This window comes from Vespa velutina, chromosome 21 (genome assembly GCF_912470025.1).
Source record: "Vespa velutina chromosome 21, iVesVel2.1, whole genome shotgun sequence".
NCBI classification, from domain to species: Eukaryota; Metazoa; Arthropoda; class Insecta; order Hymenoptera; family Vespidae; genus Vespa; species Vespa velutina.
The window spans coordinates 3,793,592-3,816,342 of record NC_062208.1 but is presented as its reverse complement, the minus strand read 5'-3'; the positions used below and the strand labels follow the sequence as shown (position 1 = coordinate 3,816,342).

The 22,751-nt window shown below is 43.8% G+C and overlaps 1 long non-coding RNA gene across 1 annotated transcript in view; it reads left to right on the top strand.

The window, feature by feature from the left end:
* LOC124956254 overlaps positions 1 to 22,751 on the top strand; it is a 63,376-nt gene that overhangs the window by 34,836 nt on the left and 5,789 nt on the right. The window contains exon 3 of the long non-coding RNA XR_007103182.1: positions 3,635 to 8,870. This is a non-coding gene — a long non-coding RNA (uncharacterized LOC124956254). The remainder of the gene's footprint in view (positions 1 to 3,634; positions 8,871 to 22,751) is intronic.

The window sequence follows — 22,751 nt, the reverse complement described above, 5'->3', positions numbered from 1 at the left end:
GAATAGATTAGAACGTATCGTTAGAGATCGTCGACGCTAGTCATCTTGCCAATTCCGCACCATTTTCGAATATTATTTTACGATGACTCGCTAAATAGAGCGATCTAATTAACGAATCGCGATTTCTTTACTCTCATTTATTGTTTATTACTTGTACCATTGTATCGAAGACTATCAAGAAGAAGACGAATTAAACGCGTCAAGATATCTCTCTGCACTCAGAGTTGCACTTTTATATTTTTTCCTCTTCTTCGTCTCGTAAAGTTTTGAGGAAAAATAGCTTGCGAGTTGGAGGATAGAGTCGGAGCCCGCGTTGTTTAAATCAAACTCCGGCTTCGTTGGAAAACGACGACAACTGGGATGGTCTTCTAACGGTCGCGACAATAAAGTGGCATAGACAATGTAGCATCGTTGCCAGGCACGAGGCATTCTGCCTAGACTCTTCTCCGGCTACGCGGTACCAACGGAAAGAGATAGAGCGGGAGCGGGAGCGGGAGAGAGAGAGAGAGAGAGAGAGAGAGAGAGAAAATAGAAGTCGGAAGCGAGGATGAACGAATGAGAAAGTAGGTCTCTCTCTCTTGTAGTTTTGATTAAAGTTCTTTCAGGGGCAGAACGCCGTGATTTTGCACACAGACACGTATATAAGCGTGTAAGTAAACGCACGAGTTACGCACACGCGCATCCCTTTTTTCAGCCTCTTTCGTTGTTCTTCCCCAACTCTCTCTCTCTCTCTCTCTCTTTTACGTTGCCAGTAGAAGGGGAAATAAAAAAAGAATCTAAAGAACGGCGTCTGCAATTAACTTCTTCTTTCTAGCGTAGCCGCTCTTTGTTCCCACGAGTCTCTGTCTTGCGAAGATTTTTCGAAGATCGATAAGAGTGAGAGAGAGAGGGAGGTAATAATCAAAAAGCTTTGTTAAGGGACGTGCGAGAGGTTAAGACGTTGAATAGGTTGGCAACGCGAGCAGAAGAATTTTCTTTTGATTCGCAATCTTCTAATATCCTTTCAAAGTCATTTTCTCATCATTATTAATATTTTTCGTTCCATCTATTAGAACGATATACGAGTACGTTTATATTTACACTTACAAGACCACGAAACCGTCAGTCGCGAGTAAAGCAAATGCAATTGGTATCGCCGATATATCCGCACGATAATATCGGCTTGCCGTGATTCGAGAGATCCTATACAATCGGAATATCGAATGATTCGCATTTAGATACCATTATGGTGGAGGATTACGCGTACGGTTTATAGCAAGCCGAGCTATTCGATTTCTGCGCGATACTTTGTAACGTAGCATTTATTATTACTACTTTGTATTATACGCGTGAATGAAACGCGTAATGAAATAAAAAAATTATTAAAAGAGAAAATCGCTCTCTTAATATATCGACTCTATTAATATCTCAAAACTTTTCCGAAAATCGTTTATCCGAAACTACATTTTATTACATTTGACGAGGGAGATACAACGATAGGAAAAATATCGGTAAGGAGTAATCGTGGCCGTCTCTCGTCGCTTTCGAAATTTCATCGAAATCGGATTGCGGTTTCAACTTGGCATTAGACGGATACCCTAATGGTGCAATTAGGTGTAACGCTTTAATGACATTTCCGTATGTACGGACGCGTCCGTGTGCTGCTTTACCACCACTGCCCGTAATCGTTTCGTCCGTCCATCTCTCTCGGTCTTCGACGCTGTTGCGAAATTCCAAAGTTTCGTTAAAGAGGTATATGTTAACGCGCAGCGACGGTGGAACGAAGACAGGTCGACGACAGGTGCACGACAAGACGGCGGACGCTTCACTTTGTTCCTTATTTCTTGGGTTTGAATGAAGATTGGTGTGAGAATGGCCAGGCGACGACAACGATGACTTAATGCACAGGGTGTTTCTCGAAAATATACGTTCGTTAAAACGTTCGTTAGGTTCGAAACGAAATATTTATTTTACAAATAAATTCGTTTCTCTTAAACGATTAAAAACTAATCGCTCGGCGAAGATGATAATCGAACGTTCCTACGTAACGGATAATATTATCCTGAATAGCGAATAATAGGAGAACGTCGACGATACGTCCGTATTAATCCTCGGAAATCTCTTTTTTGCTTTTTAAAAGGACTAACGGCGATACCGATATTCTATAAATATTCGATCAAACGGTTAGATATTGGATGGGTTGAGATGCAATTATTCGAAAATATTCTCAAATCCCGCGAGATCGAAATAATTAATTTATTCGAAAGTATGTCACGTCCGAGTGAAAAAGTATTTAAATATTTTTTCTTTAACACACAGTGTATAGAGAAGATCTACAGCGTAAGAGAGGAGAAAGAAGCTTAGGGATTCGCCTAAGGATAATCTCTTGACAACTGCCGGTGGGAAAGCCGCAACGTGGTTTCGCTTCGTCGAATAGGCGAGCTCGGTTAAACGAGTTCGTCTCGAGATGATTCCCGATAGTTTTCGGTCTCCACGGCGTTGTTGGGCAGCTCGCTAACGGGACGTCCCCTTTCCCGTATGAAGTCACGTTCGACCCTTCGCCCCCTTCCTCCCTCTCTCCCTCTCCCTCTCTCTCTCTCTCTCTCTCTCTCTCTCTCTCTCTCTCTCTCTCTCTCTCTCTCTCTCTCTCTCTCTCTCTCTCCATGGAAACCAGCTTCGATCGGAACTAGGATGATCTTCGTTTCGGTGTGTTCCTCTCCCACCTGCTGCACGTTCCGACGCGACCTGTAGATTCCAACGTAATTACTCTAATGGCAGGATTAATGTAAACGAGCGATAAGCGAGTTAAATGAATTCGAGGATGTCCCAAACGTCTTTTCCTAATAAAAGGAGGAAAGATTTTTATATCGTTGGGTGTATCCGATTATTGTAATAATGTTAAAAATATCAAGGAGTGTGCGTAGCTTCTATCTCGAGTCGATCGAATCGATCGTAAGAGCGTAGATGTGGAGCAACGATTAGCACACACCCACGGAGGAGGCCGCTGTATGTGGTAATCGCTCGTGTAAATGTAATCGCGCTCGTTAACGTCGCATTTCCGTGATTAACGGAGAGGAACAAAGATTAGACTAGGAGAAAGGAAATCGTACGCCGCGTCGGTGTGTTAATTCGTGCGCAACGATGCGTGCCACTTTCGACGGCGAATTTTTTTTTCCGTTTTCCTTTTCTTTTTTTTCCATCGGATTTTCTAATCGGATTCAATCGCGCTTGTCAAATCACGGCGAGAGTTTTTACGATTAAAATCTTTTACGATTTTTATAAATTCATCGGATCGAAGAAAAAGGAGCGAGAATAAAAAGGAAGCAAGAGTGTCGAGAAACGTTCGAACCAAGATATCGTTTCAGCTATAATTCTAAACTCGAGCAAGGTAGGGCCACCCTTGCCGAACTAGAGATCCAACTTTGCTCCGATTTCTTTTGTCAGAGTATTCGTGAGAGGCAACAATCGAAAAATCTTCGATCGGAGTGACCTCAGGGCTGTCGATACTGCTTCCGGTTTTCGATAAGAGTAACGAAGAGGGCCGCGTACTTTTGTACTATTCTTCTCTCTTTTTTCCAACCAACGTTCTCTCCGTTTCCACTTGTTTTCTCTTTTCCATCGGGTCTCCATTCGTTTCTCTTTCTTCTACTTTCAGCCCCACCTCGAGCTCCTTGGAATCGATACGGTATCGGGCTCGACAATGGGGCCAGAAACTCGATGGTACGACGAAGGACGAACTTTGCTAACGATCGCGTCGGACGATATCTCTGCCAGGAGATATACCTCAATGACATGATCTCGTGGCTGTGCCGTTTACAAACAGATTCGTAATAAAAGACCTCTTTAGCGCAGAGCTTTGCTCTTTGAGCTTTGTCACCTTTCCTTTCTTTTCGATTCGATACGACCGCAGTAAGAGAGAGAGAGAGAGAGAGAGAATGGATAAAAATCTGATAAAAAGTGAACAAAATAATGTTGGACAGCCAACGATTACGTATTTATAAGCACGTGTCGCAAGTAAGTGGTGGATAAAATTACGCAAAGCAGCGGAAAGCGATAAGCGCGCGAGAAAGAGAGGGAAAATGCGATAAGAAGGAAAATCTCGCAAAGTCTCAACGGAGAGCAAGCGAGCGAGAGAGAGAGAGAGAGAGAGAGAGAGAGAGAGAGAGAAGGAAGGATGGAAGTTAAGTGAGTGTTCCGGCAACGAAGGGTGAGGTCGAACGAGACTAAGGGTGAGAAGAGTATGTAGTGGTAGTAGTAGTAGTAGCAGTGGCAGCCAGTAGTAAAGACCGGCTCGTGTCTGGCACGCCGTACCACCCGGTGCAACTCGTCGTGACGAGAATACGTTCTACTACCGACCAGAGAACCATTTTCGATCTCTCTCTCTCTCTCTCTCTCTCTCTCTCTCTCTCTCTCTCGCTCCCTTCCTCTTCAAAAGGATGATCAACCGAGCGCCATTTTACGTTTTACAGGTTAACATTTACTTAATCGAATCCTCGAAATGTTACGAAAGAAATTTTTTTCCTTCTCAAAAATATAAGACTTTTAAAGAACTAATGTTAATTAGTGCGTTGCTAGCGACTAGTAGGAGAGTAGATGCGGTTGTAAAAAACAAAGATCCTTTTACACGTAACAGATTTCTCGTGAAAACTATGTAGTCAATTCTTTCCTGTCACGTAGCTACCTGTTATTCGCGTTTGCGACGCGAGAAGAGAATGATAAAATGAATCTTCGTAAGTAAGAGGCCTTTCGGGCTCGTAGCCTCGAGGTGAGAATGTTCCGAAGTAGTAGCTAGCTCGCGCTCGTTATTTTACAGTACTTACGACTTTCTCTCTCTCTCTCTCTCTCTCTCTCTCTCTCTCTCTCTCTCTCTCTCTCTCTCTCTCTCTCTTCGAGCCACGAGAGAGAACAGAGTTTACGCTCGGTAAGTCACGGAATTTATGGGATCGCAGAATTTATAGTTTCAATTTCCGTGATATTCAAACGGCGCTAGCTGCCAGTGGCGATCGCTTAAAATTCGAACTCGACTGCGCCTATTAATCGTTCCTTCATTTTCGATATTCCAATGCGAGTTAATGCTCGCAAAGATAGTAAGCCCGTAATTATCTTTTTTCTCTGTAAAACGAGAAGAGATCTTTCCTATCGGTTTTCACCTCTGTCCGACGTAAACGATACGTTTGATGAAACATGGATATTTTTTATGTTCGTCCGTTACTTATGTTCCCGTTCCGTGTATTAAAGAAAAGTTCCATTTGGTGAAATTGCAAACGGTCGGCTTTGTCGACACAAAATCGTTACCGCGTTTGTTTCATTCCCTTCTTCCATCTCTCTTTCTCTCTCTCTCTTGTACGACCCGCAGCACTTGTTAAGAGCTCCCTCGGATGAGTTCCTTTGTAAAATAACCCAGATAGCTTTCACCGAGGCCGAGTTACACGGTTTAACGATCGCGGCCGAATGTGCGTGGCCGATGTAGTTGCGGCATCTATCTATCCTACGCGCGTATACGTATGAGAACGCGAAAAGTGCAGCGACGTGCACTGGAACGTTCTAATCGTTCTGTAATAGGTATGTCATTTTTTAGATAGCTCTCTAGTATCTTTGTAAATTGATCGCGAAAACTTTGCTACTTTGCTACTTTGGTACTCTCTCCGCGCGTTAGTCCGTCTACCGGTTCGTTGCTCCTCGGCGACGCGATAGACGAGGTAAATTGAATTTGCGTAATAAAGTTGCTACGACCGCACTGCCGTCCTCATCCTCCCTATGCATCGGGGAGTATATATATATATATATATATACATATACAGCGAGAATATAAAGGGAAACACGTGGCTAGAGGGTGAACGACGCGATTCCAGTCTCTAGAAGGACAGGGAAGCACGATGAGTGCCGTCGAACGGGTCACCCCCAGGTGTCTCCTCTCTTTCTCTCTCTCTCTCTCTCTCTCCCTCTCTCTCGAACGAACGAACGAATCCTCTTAAAGGGAGCTCGTATTGCAGAGAGGAAACACAGCGAGTGAACGCTTCCTGCTTTTTGTTCGCAACGACTCGAGTGGAATTCGTTTCGCGCGCGCGCGATTTTTACATTCCGCTCCGACGTCTTTCTTGCCCCGTTCGATCGACTTTTCCATATGTATGCGCCCATTTCGCGGGAATCTTTAATCGGAATAGGTACGATCTCGCGACGGCGTTGATTTCAAAGTAGAAAAGTTATACTCTCGTTGAGAATCGAGCTTTTATTTCTTTCTTCTCTTTTTTCGCTTGATACAACGTAACCGCATAGAGTTGCGTATATTTACCGAATAAGGTCAACGCATTCACCTTGAGACGTTCCTCGCACGCTCGGAATCTGTCCGACGATTTGGAGGTTGGCCAGCTATTTCCGATCGTGACCTATCGGCTTACCGTGTGGTCCACGAAAGAAAATGGAAGAAAGAAATGGACGGAGGGAAAAGGAAAGAAGGATAAAAAAAATATCCGACGTTGATTGGCTGGCTCGTAGAGTAGTTCGTCTAAGAGACGTTGCGATATATCTCGCCGAGAGATAATAATTCCGTCGAACGTTCTCCTACGAGCGCATAAACCCACGAACTGTATGCGTCTTACGGTTGCATAACTCATGGCGTCGACCCACCGCCGTCGCTTTACCGGTTTCGCCCCACGTACTTGGTTATTTACTCTTTGCACGAACGCTTACCACATGTAACGAACGCTTGCTTCCCTCTCTTTTCTTTTCATATCTTCTTTTTTTCTTTTTTTCGCGAACACGTGCCGTCATCTCCTTCGTCGTCCGACGAAGCGTTAACGGTCTCGTAGCGGTCGCAAAGTCTCGAACGAATAAAATCTGATTTCATCGTTTTGCGTTTACTCTTTCCGTTCGCGAAAAATGTTTCATTAAACGATCTCCACGGAGCGAGCGAGATTTCCCGTGTAAATCGCGCGCGCGCGCGCGCGCGCACGCTTTCGTTCGCAAACATATACACGTACAAATATATCTAATTAATTCTATCAAGCTTGCAAACAGCTTACCGACCGAAGGGACGCGTCATAATTTTGGCCAGTGCCGTCGCAACGGATTATAGCTTGTTTAACGATACAGGGTCCTCTATCGAAGGGCAGAGGTACTACGAATTATTGGCACGCGTCGATATTCCCTATTACGATCGAACGCATTCCAAAGAAATATTACGTTCGTTTCGCCATAGTCGATAGATCGTTTATTATTATATCGAATTTAAAGCGGCTCGTTATTTTCAGATAACAATCGTGCCGTGGGAAAATGGCCATTGGTAGAAAAATGCGAAACGTTCGTTAGCAGTTCGTGTATACGATGATCGCTCGGCTTTTAGCTCTTAAAATAAGACACTTGTCTCGTTTCGAAAAGTCCCTTTGTCATTGATCGTATCAACGTTGCTCCAACGATAACGGCCATTTTTAGATTCTGTGAAAAAAAGGAGAAGGATATCGAGTCGGAAAATGTATTAAAAGTCGCAACAAACTTCGAGAAGAGAGAGAGAGAGAGAGAGAGAGAGAGAGAGAGAGAGAGCCGTTAGTACGCGTAACGGCCGTCGTGCGTTGGAGGGTGCGCTCACGTCCCGCGCTCATCCCCCCGCATCCTTTCGACCTATCCTAGGGGCGCCCCCTTCTAACCTCACCCCCGCTCAACGTCCGGTAAACGTATTCAGCCAACGAGCTACGTTCCCCCTCCCTCGTGACAGCCGGCGCGGCGCCACTGCCGCCTAGCCGGCGAGGCAGGAGCTACCCCCACCACTCGAGCACCGGCAGTCGGTGCGAGTGCATAGTCGACGCATATCGTTGAGAGAGAGAAGCAGGGACGCGCGTTTCCTTCTAGTTTTCTTCTTGCGTTCTAAGACCGTACGCGCGCGCGCGCGCGTGTCTATATAATATATATATATATATATATACGCACACACATATATATATATATATGTGTGTGGTCTGTGTATGGTGTGTATGTGTGTGTGTGCGTGCGTGCGTCCGTCCTTAGGGCGAAGCAAGCAACGATCGGTCCTCGATTTTACCCGATAACAACGAGTCACTTACTCACCGTGGTCGCCGCGGTCCTACCTTTCGAGAAAGTCAACGAGAATCGAAATAGAGAGAAATTTGGCGCGTCCTCTCGCGCACGCGTGACACGAGAAAGAAGAAGAAGAAGAAGAAGGCCTCAAAGGATAGGACGAGAAAGAGAAGAAAGAGGAAACGGATAAAGAAGTAATATCCTAAAAGTGGTGTGACCGTGCCTCGTGTACTTCCTGCCTATCTGTGAAAAAAGACCGAGGAGCAAGAGAGAAAAGTACGTGCGGCATCTGTCCTTCTTTCTTTCTCTCTTTGGTTTCGCGTGCGGCTGCCAGAGCGCTGCTCGCAGATCCCTTTCGTCCTTTGTCTCGCGCGTCCCGCTGGCTCTCGCGTTCCGTTTCGTTCCGTGCGTTACCACCGCAAGAAGAGAGAAGAAAGGAAGAATTCTCGACGATAACGTTTTTTTGCTTTCTTTTTTTTCTTTTTCTTTATTCCCTCCTCGCCGGGTATCCTTTTAGCCGCGTCGCGTATCGCGTGCTCTCGGAGACCTTGAACTTGCTACCGAGTCGTCCTCGCAGCCGTCGTGCGCGTCGTCTCCTTTCCACGCGCTACTTTGTCTCTCGGCCCAGCGTTTTCGTCGAAAGGAAAGGAGAGAAGGAACTAGAGCGAAAAAAAAGCTACGCGAGAGATAACGATCGTTATCGTGATACACCGCGATATCTGGATACTTGGAGAAACGGAGAGGGAGAGGGAGAGAGAGAGAGAAAGAGAGAAAGAGAGAGAAAAGCCGAACGCAAGCCAGGGATCCTGGAAGTTAAGAAGAGTCAGGATGTTTCCTTACACGACCTTCCCGGCAGTCGGGTAAGCTACGAACCACTACAATCTCTTTCTTTCTCTTTCCAACTGCCTATCCTCTCTCTCTCTCTCTCTCTCTCTCACACACACACACACACACACACACACGAAACGCGGGCAAGAGTTTGTGTCGTTTTTTTCCTCGAGACGTAACCTCTCTCACTCTTCGCATGTCTTCTTTTTCTTCTCTCTCCGACTCGTTCGTTTCTTTCTTCTCTTCGTCTTACGACGACCGGTCGGATGAGAGAGAGCGAGCGAGCGAGCGAGCGAGCGAGAGAAAGAGAGAGAGAGAGAGAGAAAGCGTTGCTCCTCTACCTGCACGTTTCGTCCTCGTGCGTCCTGTCCCCCCTCCCTTTTATCTCTCCCTTCTGTCCTGGCATACAGACGCTACACGCTTTGTTTCCTTTCGTAGAACGACTCGCACGAAAAAGGAATATCGCTTGTTTCTCTCCCTTCTTCTCTTGCTTGGATATATCGTTTGCTTGTATATACCGTAGAAGAAACGAGCGTGTATATAGGTATGCTCGTCGCACACGAGAGGTACGCCCGGACTTGGGAACAACGCGTCGAGGCTTTGTCTATCCCCTTCTGCCATCTTTTCTCTTTCTCTCTCTCTCTCTCTCTCTCGTCCTAGGCTCCCCCAGTTTGCTCGCTCGATGGCACTCACCCTCTTTTTCTATCGCTTTCTCCTCATTTCTGCCTTCTCGTCGCGTAGTTACCTCCCCTCCTCACGCACGCACATTTTCAAGAATCACAACACCTCTCTCTCTTTCTCTTTCTCTCTCTCTCTCTCTCTCTCTCTCTCTCTCTCTCTCTCTCTCTCTCTCTCTCTCTCTCTCTCTACGCATCTATTACGAAGAAAACAAAGCTTGTCTTTCTCGAGCGTTCGGCCATTTGAATTTCGTGCTCGACTAGCGGCAAAAATACGTACTATCGTACCAACTGCGCGCGTTACTTAATAAAATTGTGCAAAATGCTTTTGTTATTTTTTTCTTTTTTGAAAATACGTACGTTGCTGTATGTTATATGAGAATATATAACATAGTAGTATATCGTAGTAGCTAGCCAGTGGGAAAAGGATCAAGATTCGTTTATATAAGATGTGCGTTGCGTCGTGGAAGTGCAACGAAATGCACAAAATTGTTTTTCATAGTTTCATACGTCACACGATTTTTATACATCACGCTTGCATTTGATGCCTATGAATATTGTTTCTACTTTTTGGTGTAATTCTAAAAGTACGCGAAGGTTCTTTTTCCAAAACATTTAATTGTCAAACTGATTGGCACGTTTATATCTCAGATGCATTCTGGACATTCTCCGATGTATATAAATATTTAGACGATTAAATGGTACGGCACGGCACGGTTGTATATAAATAATAAAGCATTAACAGTCGTGCAATGTTCCGAACTCGGAATGTATACGGCACGATTCTATATAAATGAACGAACGTTTCCTTCTATGTTGGTTCTTCTTCGTTTCGTAGGTTTTTTTTTGTTTTTTTTTTTGTTTCTTTTTGTTTTTATTTTTTTTTTGTTTCTTTTTGTTTTTATTTTTTTTTTTGTTTTTATTTTTTTTTTTGTTTTTTTTTTTGTTTTTCTTTACATTCCTCATCGGTCGTCGTGACAACGCGTTATGCCAAGCGGAGATCGGTCGTGGTAAGGGGGGGGGGGAGAAGAGATTCGCAGAAAAGACGCGAAGGGTGTCGCGGATTACGTTACTTTCTCTTCTTCGCGGCCATCGGCATCAGTCTTCGTCCCTTCCTTCTCTAACCGTCCGAGTAGTACTCGTCGTCCTGACAACGCAAAAACAGATGGTGCGTTCGATACTTTCCATCTTTCTCCTTCTCTCTACTTTTCTGCCTCGTTCTTTTATTTATTATCATGCGGGCAGGTATATTTTTCTTTCATCAATAAAATCGCTCGATTGCTTCTCGTGCAGTTACGATTTGACAGCGAATGAAGTCCATCTATCCGTTACGCTTGGCGCCATTTATTCTCTCTTTCGTAGCGTCGACGATTTGAAGCGCCACGTGCGCTAACAGATTATTTTCTCCATTTTTTCTTTCTTTCTTTTTTTTTTTTTTTTTTTTTTTCTTTTTGCGAAGAATAAAAAGTAATATGTAGCGATTGCGCGCGCGCCTTTTTTTACGTCGACCGTGATTGCTTTCCGAAACAACGTAAAAGCCTGGAACGTAACTCGTAGGAGAGGAAAATCTAACCGATCGGAGTTAATATATAAGGTAGTTTTCGTTCCAAGCTATTACGACAATTTAGAATAAAAATGGAGAAAGTAAAAAAGAGAAAGCTCGGATCTTTGTGGAGGAACGAATTTAAGGCGGGAAACTTGAAACTATCTTGCGATATATAATCCGTGCATATCCTTGGAAGCTCTTGACGCGCGGCGTTGTCTGCCATCGGCCTTGAAAGATTATTTTCGCTAGACTCTCGAGAGTACACGGAAGTATGCGAAGACGAAGATGGCTATTAAAGTCCATTAAGGGGAGATTGTTAAGAGCAGCGGTGGAAGAAGCGACATTGGACTCGATCTGTGGACGTATACGATTATCAAAGGTGCCAATCTCCAATGATAACCGACGACAACGTTAAATTTTATTCGTAAAGGTAGAGAGAGAGAGAGAGAGAGAGAGAGAGAGAATCGCAAAGTATTCTCATAAGAGGAGGAGAAATGGTCGTTTTTCGGGTAAAGGTAACTTGGTTACGTTCGATAAATAATTTCCGATGCGAATGATCGTTAGGGAGAGCGATTAAAGTGTACACGTATATCGTTGATAAGCCCCTCGTGCATGATAATCCCCGATAAAGTGGAACGCATGGCTCTCGAGTGCCGTCACGAGAGTGACATCCCACCGCAAAAGGCTAAACCGTGTGTGTCCGTCAAATCTCGCGCGCTCGTTTAGGTTAATTAATTGCGGAAGGAATAATTACGACTTCGTTCTAACTCCCTTGGCGATGATGATGATGATGATGATGATGATGATGATAATAATAATAATAATAATAATAATAATAATAATAATAATAATAATAATTATCCAGGGATACGTTTTCGTCCGAACGATCCAATTTTTCGTTATACGTCCTCTCTCGTTGCTTTTTTCGTTTTACCGATGAAACATACAGACGGCGAGAGTAGTCTGTCTTTGCATCTCTCTCTCTCTCTCTCTCTCTTTCTCCCTCCATCGGGACTCCTTCGCGCTCGCGCAGTTTCGTTGCGAGTAAACGTTCATCGGACCATTTGTTTTCTATCGGAAAGCGCGAGACCGCCGTAATTAGTAGTTTGGACGGTGACTCGTTCGCGAACTAGAAGCAAATTGCTCTCTTTCGGAGTATTCCACTTAGTGGAGGGGGGAGGCAGAGACGCTCTCGAAAGCGAGAGAAAAGGCAACGTTCGGCTTTCTCTCCTCTACTTTGAAAAATTCTCTTCTCGATATTACGCCCTTGTATCTTGGCAATTTTGAATAGATTTACGAGTCATATATATTTTCTTAATCGTTTGAGCTACAAAGAAGAAGAAGAAGAAGAAGAAGAAAAAGGAAAGGGAAATTTTCTTTTGCGTTTACTTTCTTGGCAAATAGGTTGCGAAGCTAATATGAACGTACTGCTGGTACGGCGGATTAAGCATAGCTGTCGAATGTTGAGAGAGGTACAGCGGCGCACGTGATCGCGATTACGTGGAATAGAAAAGGAATATATAACAGCGTCTTGCCGGGGTTGGTTAGTAATAGGAGGATACTATTGTTACGAGCGTCTGTATTTTTCTCACCCGATCTCGAATTCGATATCTTCATTGGAAGATTTTTCGAAATAAGAGAAGTTTGGCTTCGCGTTACGAAGAATAGAAAAACGGAGAGGAAGAGAGAAATCGAGTACGGTGGTTTCCAGTGACAAAGACCTCGGTCGATGCACGTGGTGTGCCTGCCACTCTTTCCATCTTTTCCTCACCTCTCTCTCTCTCTCTCTCTCTCTCTCTCTCGCTTCTTCTATCAGACCATAACCATCCGTATCTTTCTTCCTATTCCCCTACACAACCCGCATACGTTCTTTCCACCTCTCCGTCGTTCTTGCGACGGCCTGCTCTTCTCCTCCCCACACCCACAACCTCTTTTCGTACCGCGGCATTCTCCTACTTTGCTCCTTCGCTCTTCTCGATTTACGAGCGATGAGCCCCTCTCCTTCTTCCTACCATCCGCGTTCGTTCGATGAAAATTTATCTTTCTTTCGTTCAATTATATATATATATATATATATATATATATATATATATATTGGATTGAGTGGGAGGAGGAAAGGCGGCAACGAGCGAATAAGAAATCGAATGAAAAATTAGTCAACTTTATTGTTAGCCTATTTACTTGAACCATATAAAAATCATTGGTAATAGTCGAGCATCGACTATTTCATTGACTGTGACATTGAGTAACTCGATTGATAGTTTTGCTTCGAAAGTAGGATCTACCTCCGTGACCTGAATTAATTCGATCGTTATTGTTCTCTTTTTATTGTTTCTTCAAGCTATTAGATTATCGTTCGAGCACGTAATTTTTTCTTTGCCAATAGAAAATTTTCCTTTCGTTAAAGTTTTTTCTTCGAGTTCACTCACAGGGACCAATATCATCGATCTTTCGATCACCGCGCGCATCTGTATGTCAAATTCGTACAAAACGGAATTGTATTCCTTGCGAATCTTGTTCCATTCGTATAGCATATTAAAGTAAAAAAGATTCGTTCGCCGTGAATTTCTCTGTCCTACTCGTCGAATTTCTTTCATTCGACTCTGGTAATAACCACCTGATTGAAAGTTACGTGATTTTTTGATTCAGCGTTTGTGAGTGATCCTTCAAAAGAATCGCGCCATTGATTTTATCCCGGAGGTAAATAATCCAATGGGCTATTTTCCTCTGAGCGCCCTTTTGGTCATGGAAAAAGATGTCCTCTACCCTCTTCGGACGTTTTTATTATTATTATTATTTCTTTACGCGTGTAGTCGCATCGACTCGAGGTAAAAGTACCAACATTGAATTTGGATTAGTTGGGCCGGGGGAGGAAAGGAAAAGAAAAAGAAGAATGGCGTTGTGCTACTAGGGCGCATCGATTCGCGTATAGTTCAACAGGATCGTGTTTTACCTTGGGCGTTTCGCGTGTAACTTCGGGGAACATGGTCCAGCGAGTCTCGAATAACGAGATAACTATTGTCGGATTCTTGTTCTCTCGACTGAGCGGAGAAACGCTCGTTATTTGCTACCAGCGTCTCTCTTTCTCTCTTATTCCGTACATCTCCGTCGAAGCACGAATTCGCCTTTCTTCTTATTTCTATTGTTACTATCATCATTGTTGTTATTATCATCGTCATTACTCATCGTTATTATTTCCAGAGAGGAGGATCGGCCCAACTAAGTTCATCAAATTAAATCCGTCATTCGTGAAACGCCTATCTCCGTTCCCACCAGACTGTAATTAATTTTAGCAATTAACCGATTCTAACCTTACATTTGGAGAATTTTTGTGCGTAACGGCGCATCTTATCGACTTGATTAAAATGCCCAACGAATCCAATGTCGTTGGAAGCTTTACTCCGGTTTCACGGTGTGCACACTATCGTTTTATATACATAAGACGTGGAAAAGAGATCGCGATTATTGGCCCGAACGAAGAGAAAACAAAAAGCACAAACGTTTCATCAAAAAAGATGTATAACGTACATATACATATACCTATTCATTTTCAGCGATGTTCTTTAACATTATTTCGTCCATTCCCGGTGGAAGCAGCCGCTGTACTCCAAGCCCCTTCAGACACCTTTTTCGTTACACCTTTTTACTTACTTACTATACGGATGATACATATATATATATATATATATATTCCTGCCTCTCTTTATTTCTCACGTGCATTCAACGTTTACATTTCTTCCTTTGCGCGCTGTGTAGTGCGATATCAAGAAAGAAACGGAATATTCAGTGTGCTCGGGCTCGTCACAGTCAGCACATTCCCATTCAATTCTCCTTTGTCAAAAGCGCAACGGTGTTGCTGATACCGAAGACGATTCCAATATAAGGTCGAAAAAGGGAAAATACTTTTACTAGGATTTTGCAAGAACTTTTCTTTTTTTTTTTTTTTTTCATCCAATGCGTAGAGAATACACACACACACACACAATATATATATAAATGTATATATGTACATACAAACATCGACATATTCAATAACGATAGGAGATTTATTTCATAAAGTTTCTTTAATTAACAATCGTCGTACGCTCCTTCGACGTAGGTTCGTCAACGCTATTCTCAAAGATAACAAAAGAACAAGACAATACTAGGGTACTCGTACGCGAGTCTTTAAGCAAATATTTCATACAATAGCGACGCACGCGACCTCATTGATTTCTCTGCCTTGAAGTTGGCTCGGCGAAAGAGCTCCGAATCGATTCGGCGATAAGTTCTTCCTTGTTATTTCTGCGTTACGCAAAATTTCTCGCGAAGAAAACAAAACAAAAAAAATTATCTAATCGATCCATTTTGGCCGAGTAGAACTCGCCGAAGCCGTAAAATTTGGAAAATTTCCGCTCGGTGAAGACTCGCCTGGAATTATAGGGCCCCTTCCGATATCTGAACTCTCTCTCTCTCTCTCTCTCTCTCTCTCTCTCTCTCTCTCTCTCTCTCTCTCTCTCTCTCTCTTTCTGTATTTATTACAGCTGGAAGGATCGAAAGGTTTCCTCGCCAGGTGCAAGACAGCAGCTGCGAGCACTCTGTCTCATTTATTTCATGTGTAAGCTACAGAAGGAAACTCCTCGAGCTACCCTTTATATTTTATTTAACGTTCGTAGAGTTCTCGTCGTGCGTAATACCGTTCAAAATAATTCCAAACGCATATCTCCGTAGACGAGAAGAATCGACGAGGGCGGCTCTCTTTTTTCTGGGGAGGGGGAAAAGAAAAATAGATGAAATTGGAAAGTGGTGAAAATCTATATTGGAACGATAAGGAAAGTACGCGTTTTCGAGTTAGCAGAGAGGAGAGTACGAGAGCGAAGCGCTCGCGTGGTCCATAAGGTTAAAAGCAATCGTTAATTAAAATCGTTGGCAGAACCTCGGAATACAAACTTTCCTTATTGCACAACGTTTAGTCGGTCACTCGTGAGATCGTTTGGTTGAGAGAAACTTTGTTCGCTTACGCATCTAAAGAGCTTTTGATTATCCTATCTGACGGGATTTATCGTTTACTCTTTATTCATTATATTACGTACAAATAAGTTATTCATATAAAAATGCGTGCATGCGTATTCGTCGAGAGAGATTTCTTTCGATATATATTGTAGTTCGCACTCGACATCGTAAAGTTTTTGTCGCATTTAAAAGGAGAACGTTTGCGTGTTGGAGAGAGAGTAATTAAGATTTTAACGAGTCTAACCTTCGATGCTGCAACGTGTCACGAAATGTCTGCCGTTTTAGAGTCACACTCACGGGGCCGGTTTGCCACATCGTGTTGCGACAGAGAGAGCAACAGGTCATGCGTGACTTTAATGAAGAAAAAGGGACTTAGAGATATAACTATTCTTTGAATCTAGTTTCTTGATTTTATTCGTTTGTTCTACGATAAATATTGCACGTGCATGCGTCTATTTGAGAAACAATAAAGGCCAATTTACCAGGGGGATAAAGGAGAGCGCTCGTCGTAAGACTATCATCGGAGAACTCGCGAGCGTGTCTCTCTAGAGCCACCGGAGGCAACGTCGTACTCAACCAATAAAATCGAGTCCGTGGTCAGGAGCGGTCGCTTTGAAGGTAAAGCTACTTCTCCTACTTCGTTGAAAACAAGCAGTTTAGTCCGAGCAGACGGCACCTTTCCTCTCATCTCGCGGTTCACCTCGAGCACCACTCGTCCTCTTCCACGTATATTATACATCTGCGTGCGTGTGTGTGTGTGTGTGTGAGCGCGCGTGTATGCACCTAGAGATATATTCCTCCTTCGTGCAACACAAGCAAGCCACACCCTTTCTCGAGTAGCTCGCTTTTACCAGACGAAACTCTGAACTGGCATCGCAAGAGATAGTAGCTTCTCTCTCTCTTTCCCTCTCTCTCTCTCTCTCTCTCTCTCTCTCTTATTTCTGCACGTACGGAAGAAAGAGAAAGAGAGATATATGGAGGACCATCGTGCGTTTCTCTTCTCGTTTTTCGTCTCGTGAGAGGAGTCTCAGAGCGAAGAAACGAGAAAAGAGAGACCAACTTCTCTCTTTTTCTCGGTTCGTTCATCCTGAAGGAGCTTCGTTGTTGCCGACAGCGAGCTTTGCTAAATTGCTAACGGCACGATGGTTCTCATTCAAAGAGCGAAGGCCAACCACGATTGGGATGCACCAGACGTATCTTCGTCGTCGTCGTTCATAAGGCTCGGCACGCGATGCTCTCTCTCTCTCTCTCTCTCTCGCTCTAGTTGTCTTTCTTTATTTTTGTGCCAGTCGTTCAATGAACGGTCTTGATGAATCCTCGGCCATCCATCAACCGTCTTGAAGGATCAACGATCTGACCATTTATGGCATTCATATGTTCTTCTCCATCTTTATCTTTTAAAGTTTATCCGAGCGAAATATGTGTACACGAGTATCTAAAAAATCCATCGAAACCCATTGGCAATCTCTCTTCCAGTTTTCGGTTTTCAAGTCGGTGTTGTGAAGCACGACACGAACGGTGCTGTTGTAAGCCGAGAGAGAAGGGAGAGGAGGCCCATTGTCCGCCGTTGAATGAGCTCTTTGTCGCGAGGACACATGGTGTATGTATGTGTGTTGTGTTGTCGATGACGTTGCTAGCGGCCACTGACGATATGGCTGCTGCTGCTGCTGCTGCTGCTCGGTGACCCGTTGTTGCGCTCCTTGCCGATGATACGATACGTCTCCTCTCTCTCACTCACACACACACACACGCTCTAGTCTCGTGGAAACAGCTCGTAGTCCTTCAGACCGCATCGAGAATGAATCTCGAGGAAGAAACGGTCTACCTTGGCACGAGAGGGGAGTGTGTAAGGAGGACGTTAAACCAGCTTTAACAAGATATATGTAGTCGTGTGCGAGGAAAAGCAACAGCTGCCGAACATTGACTGTGCTCTGACCATTATGGCGGAAGATCGACGTTGAACCGAGAAGGAGAGTGGGAGTACGCTCGAGCTTCGCCGTTCTCTGTCGTTGCTACCACCGTCGTCACCTGGTGCATCTATGCGATCTCTCATCGACGTTGATTCCTAATTGTTATAGAGTTAACGAGCTCGATCGAGATAGAAGGAAAAAAGCGCACTTTTGGTAGCTTTGGGTAAAAAGGAAAAAAAAAAAAAATACACGCGTCATGAGTTAAATCGACGCAATCGGGTCAACGTCGGCAAAGTTTTCGATCGATGGGGAGGGGGGGGGGGGGGGGGCCTATCGACACGACTTGTCATTTTCCTCTCTTTTACGAGCCACCAACAGGCACCGGTACCACGCCCTAAATTAGTACGGTGCAAGATTTCAACCTATTTTCGCTTGTACTCTCGATATAACTCGAGATAACAACGTTCCGGATATAACTCGATCGGCAAGCTCAAACACGGCCGCCTCTATACGTCTTGTCCTGCCAAGAAAGACGTCGGCGCCATTATTATCTTTGCCCTTTTTTTTTTCTTTTTTTTTTTTTTATTTTTGCTTTTCTCTCTCTCCCCCCCTTGATCTCATTGTTTACTCTTACGTAAAAGCATCGTTTCGATTACTCTCGATTTAGCAAATTAAAATCATAATTTATTTAGATGCAAGACGACGACCTTGTCGTTTGGATTGCGTCCGATGCGAGGAGGGACATCAGGATGTTAGGGATAAAACGTTGTTATGCGGAATAGTTCGTTGCGAATGTCGAACGACAACGATGTTTGCGAATACGTTTCCAAAGTTTGTCAGGTTCTCTTGGAAAGAATTCCTTCATAGGTGGAAGAAATTATTTTATGCTGGAACTGAGAAAAATAAGAGAGTAGAAAAGTTTGCGATTAGTAGCTCTTCTCGACCGTCTCTCTTAATTAGATACGTGAATGCGGGTACGCTTTGATGCAGGGATGGGATTAGGTCTCTGGGAAATTAAAATTCCGGCTAAAGTTTCGAGGACGGAACGTCCTCTTTCTTTCTCTTCCATTCCCTTAATCGTAAATGTACGTGGAAGGTCTTTTAGTAGGCGTCGAAAATCGCTCGAAAGAGGAGAATATATGACAATAATTTTTCTATTATTTTGTTTATTTCTACGAGCAATTCTCATCCTACATAAATTTGTGTGTTTCCGAAAGAATAATTTTGACGTTGATGGCGCGGACGGCGGGTGAAAAGCGAGAGGGAAACGGAGAGACAACCAAGGGATTTTCGGGATTTCGAAAGGAAAGATTAGAGGTCGGCACGAGAGAACGGTCACATCGGTTCGAACAATTTCGTACTTTACGGCGACTTTTGAGGAATACCTAATCCTCTTCGGGTTGCAAGTCCTTCGAGGATTGTCCTGTCCAATTTTTGTGTTATTTCTCATTAAAGATTTTGCCCTGGCCCCTGCTTTTCGACCAACCTAAAATCTTACGCCGTAAAGTTTCAAATGGTTTCGTAGGCTTAAATATCCATTATTCTCGATCCTTTTCTCCTTCCTTCGGTGGATCCTTTATGTCGATCATGTCGTCCTCGCCGATTTCGTTGGTTTCGTTTCCATCGACGTCGAGCATTGGCTCGTGTCTCATCAGTCGATATCGATTGTCCAGATGAATGGCTGGCTGGGGTTTTTTCGTATGCCATAACTGCAAACGAAAAAAAAAGTTTTTTTTTCTTTTTCTTTCCCTCTTTTTTTTTCTTTCTTTTTTTTTTTTTTTTTTTTTTTTTTTTTTTTATAAATAAAATGTAAACCTTCGAGTATTTTCTACGTAGGTAGGCAGTTGTGTAAGCGCAACCAAGCAAAAGTTTCTACTCGGAGGAGAGGAAAGAGTTTTGAAAAGTATCGATCGATGAACGCCCGATGAATCTCGTGATTGGAAACGTTTGAACGGTAGTCCATCGAGAAAATCTTCGGTAAGAAGCTTTCGTCGGAGACTCGAACGACATGTCAAAATCGGTGTAAAATTAAAAAGACTTTTTTTGATAAAGTAATGGCAGTAGTGGTAGTAACATCGATCGAGCGAAACTTTAACGATTCCCTCCGAGTAGAACGGAACTCGAGATCATCTCGTATATGCTCTCCCGGTATAGGGTGGAATTCACGATTTTAATCGCGTCTCGACGAGCTCGGGGAAGCGTAGACCACCGTGCCTGTTAAGTGCTTCCACACGCGTTTCCCTCGATCTCTCGTCACTCCCCCCCCCACCCCCCACCCCCCCTCTCCGCCTCCTCTCTTTTTCTATTGCGCGTGCGCGCGCGCGCGCACGCTAAACCGACGAGATTGTCAACTCGCTCAGGGAATAATACGTTCTGGAATCGCTGACACGACGACAACGACGAGTAAACACGCTTTTCTATCGCTGTTGATGCTCACCGAGTCAGCCCCTGCGAAACGGTTTCGCCTCGAAACGAGTGCAAAGCTCTGCAATTTTTTTTCACCCCCATTCAACCTCCTCTTTTTTATTGCTTATGATCAGCCGAAAGCATACTGTGTACCTTGCTCTTTCGTTTTCAGTCAATTTCATTAAAAGAATTATTAGCAAAGGAGCATTCGTCATATATATATATTCATTGTGACGATTAGAAGCGGTAGAAGTCCGTCCATCCCCTTCTTTCCTTTTTCTTTTTTTTTGTTCTCCATCGAATGCAGCTTAAAAATATGCTTCCCTTCTCCCTGAGTCTTACTTCTAGGAAGAATTTTTTACGTCGGCTCGTTCGAGGAGAGAGAGGGTACTCGACATGCGTTTTCCGTATTTATTCGCCTCTCTCCTTTATCCATTTCGAAGGAAAGTTCGATACTCAGAAACGCACGAGTGGGCTGAATCGTCGGTTTCGAATAAAGCTAGTTCTCGGTATGACGTGGTGACCCATTTTAGTTTACGAGCTAAACGCTAAAAGATGTCCGTTCGAATAAATCGGTGAATCGATCGATCCCGAGTAATTAATTTTCTAAGAGGAATTTTCTCGTCGTGGCTACTCGGCGCGCAGAATCTCTGCGCGATAGCGTTTACGTACATACTTAGACGTATATATAAATAAATATGTATATGTATTTACCCTTTCCTCTCTTTCGACGGACCTGTTGCACCTGTAATTTTCCTTCTTTTTTTTTTTTTTTTTTTTTTTTTTTTTTTTCTTTTTTTTTTTTTTTTCTCTTCTAGGTGACTCTCTTTCAAGAAGAATCAATTTCGTAAGTCGCGAGTTTGCAAGGAAGTTGAGAGGAGGGAAAAAAATGTTTAAAACACGAGGCATACCCCCCGAAAGAGAAAAAGAAGGGAGCGATAGAAGTGGTAGAAATCGAATTATCTCGTTAGAAGCCGCAAAGAGGACTCGCGAAGAAACCTTTGATAAGCACTCTTCTAAGCCAAATACCCGACCCGAATTCATGGGTCTTCCATATCCATACATCCTTTCGTTCCCTCCGTAGGGTTTCCAAAGAGCATGCGTTTCTAAATCGTCCGAGCTCTGCTCGCATTTGTTTAACAAGCTCTTCGCTAATGATCATCGATTACCCAAGGAGGCACAGCAGCCATGTTGAACTCCCTTGGTCGATTTTCTCTCTCTCTCTCTCTCTCTCTCTCTCTCTCTCTCTCTCTCTCTCTCTCTCTCTCTCTCTCTCTCTTGGCAAACGATATAAATTCCTAGCGACTCTGGAGAATCCGCATCTCTACCGAACGCATAAAGAGGATTGACTAGACTCGAATGAAATTTTGCGTGCAATTACGAGTAACGAGGATTAAATCGATACGATAGAGGAATATCGACGACGTTTTGTAAAAAATTGAAAGAGAATAGCGACCGCTAGACTTTGCATTTTACAGACTTCGTGCCCATTCGCGTACGGAGTATTGATCTTAGGGGGATGATTTTTAAGACTCGCTTCGAGACCACCAGTACAGATGGCATCACCTTACGCTTGCAATTTCCAGGGAGAATGAATTCGTACAAGATCGTACACCGCTGTACTCTCGTCATTTGAAATTCTTTAATCGCGTTCCTAGCATCGATTTCAATGACTTTTTCACGAGCCCCGTTGCAATGGTCGATCGATAATAATTAATCGTCGATTTCGACACGATTAATATCCATTATACGATTTCTCTCTGGTTTCATTTAAGAGGAGGAAAGTTTCTATTAATTATATTTGACAATGCTCGCATCCTCTCCGTCATAAATAATAATTCCTCTTCGAGCAACATCGACAGGGACATCCTTTTAAACTCTCGGATAGTTTCTCTCTCACTCTCTGGCCGTCTATCTCGAAACATTTACGTCGTGATAACTTCTTAAGGCTTCCCTCGAGAGGTAAGTTTGACGACGACGACGACGACGACGGTGGTTCTCAACGGAGCTCTTCTCTGTGATATCATCCTATATGACGACTCGGATGTAGAAAGATCTCGGTAATTTATGTAGGATAAATTGCTGAGATCGGATATGGATGTTTCGGAGGAAAGAATATGCCTCGATTAGAAACGATAGGAAGAAGGAGAAAGACCGTAGAAGAGGAGCAGAGGCTCTCAAACGAGGAGACGATTATAATAGACGTCGTACGCGAGAGAGCACGGAGGTTATTGACCAGGCGAAGATAGGTTCGCCGAAGGGGTGGCGTCGACGACGACGACGACGACGACGACGGTTGTTCGTAGGGTGTTGGTGGGTGCGAAAGGGAGGTGTCGCAGACGACGTTGGTGGCAGCAGTCGTTCGCACGGAGGTAGGAATCT